This window comes from Mus caroli, chromosome 8, assembly GCF_900094665.2.
Source record: "Mus caroli chromosome 8, CAROLI_EIJ_v1.1, whole genome shotgun sequence".
In the NCBI taxonomy this organism is placed as follows: domain Eukaryota; kingdom Metazoa; phylum Chordata; class Mammalia; order Rodentia; family Muridae; genus Mus; species Mus caroli.
This window is the reverse complement of record NC_034577.1, coordinates 21,676,856-21,678,847: the sequence shown is the minus strand read 5'-3', so window position 1 is coordinate 21,678,847 and position 1,992 is coordinate 21,676,856.

Genomic DNA, 1,992 nt, shown 5'->3' with positions numbered 1-1,992 from the left:
AAAAAAAAAAAAGAAAAAAAAAAAACCCAGCATCTAAGTCTATGCAGCAGAGAACGACCAGAATCTTTTAAAATTCTTCTACTTCCACCTCCAGAGAGCTAGAATAACGTGTTTGCCATCGTGCCTGGTTCACGCAGTACTTAGAATTTGAACTTCATGCATACTAGGCAAGGACTCCATCACTAAACTACATACTCAGGCCTATACTTCTAATTTATTTGTTTGTTTGTTTGTTTGTTTGTTTTTGGTTTTTTCGAGACAGGGTTTCTCTGTGTAGCCCTGGCTGTCCTGGCATTCACTTTGTAGACCAGGCTGGCCTCAAACTCAGAAATCCACCTGCCTATGCCTCCCGAGTGCTGGGATTAAAGGCGTGCGCCACCACACCCGGCTGCCTATACTTCTAATTTATTTCTTTTGAGACAAATTCTCTTCTAACCCAATCACAGGCTTAGGCCACTATGCCCAATCCAACCCACATTTTTAATATATTGGTATTAGTATGCTCAGACTTCTGATATGAAATGAAACATTTTGTTTTGCTATACCACGGTGATGGCACCCGAATTATCAGATTTTGTTTATCCTTTAATATTCACACAGGTTCTAAATACATAGTGTGGTAAATAAGAGGCCATTTGAGCATTAATAAAAATTATATATATATAAAAGCTCTGGTTTAGACAAAAATTCCCCTCCAGAGCAGGCATGTCAATACATACCAGCACTGGTGAGATGGAGGCAGGAGAATTGACAGCATGAAACACATAGCAATATCTGGTCTTAAAATGCAAAAAGAAACGAAGATTAGGAAAGAAATTTTTTGAAGCTTACCATCTGTCCTCCCACTGAGAAAGCAAGGCTTTGTTTCCTGAATTCTCATAAATATTTCAAAGGTTAAGATAACCAACTAAGATAATTGTGACAGTGGTGTTCCTGTATTAGTATTTACTGTGCCAGGTAGCCCTGCCAAGGCCATAGGAAGAAGGCCTCCCTCTAGCATTTATTCACTGAGCCAGGATGTTCCCATGTCCTCTCCCTCCTGCATCTACACCTGCACCTGCACCTATGCCTGTACCTGCACCTGTGTCTGCCACTGGAGATTCAGCTTCCAAAGAAATACTAGAGAACAGGCTTCCAGATGGTTTGCGAAATGAGCTGTTGGTGTTAGATGTCTGAGGCAGAGTAGAAAGACAGAAGGCGGATAGAGACCAGTCTGACCGGAGCAGGCAGGACTGTTTATCTCAAAATAGCAAGGGAGAGACACTCTTCTGCAGGAAGGGGATACTTGGAACTTATATGAGAAGTATGGGGAATGGAAAGTTAACTGCAAAATGCTGGGGCTGTGTGCCTGCCTGCAGTTTCTCCCTCTGCACTTATTTGTCCAAACAAGGCTGTTTTATCTTTAGAAAATGTCTTTCCCAATATCAGGATGCAGGTGATGGAGGGTACCTGCATTTGGCAATGGCAGTGAGGGGTAGGGGCTGGAGTTTCCACGTAGGCACAGGGGATTTCAGCAAGCCTTAGGGGAATGGAAATTTTACTGGTCAGGGTCTGAAAGAGTTTGTTTACGGTTTTTTTCCAACAGTCAGGCCACACTACTCCACTGTGTGTCTTCCCAGATGAAGCCCGAATGTAATAGAACAGAATTCCTCACATGACTTTGGAGGACCCTAGGTACCTTCATATATCTTGAACCCCCTGACAGGTAAGTCATCTCTTCATGGTCAATGGTGTTTCTTTCTGAATATGTGAGCTCCTCTGCCAGAAATTCACTTATTTTTATTTACAACTCTCATGACTTAACATTCTTCAACATTTAGATTCGTCCACCTAACATTCCAGCTGGAGACCTGGAGAGATGTCACCACGGTTAAGAATGCTGGCTCTTGAGCAGGGCGTGGTGGCGCACGCCTTTAATCCCAGCACTCGGGAGGCAGAGGCAGGTGGATTTCTGAGTTCGAGGCCAGCCTGGTCTACAAAGTGAGTTCCAGG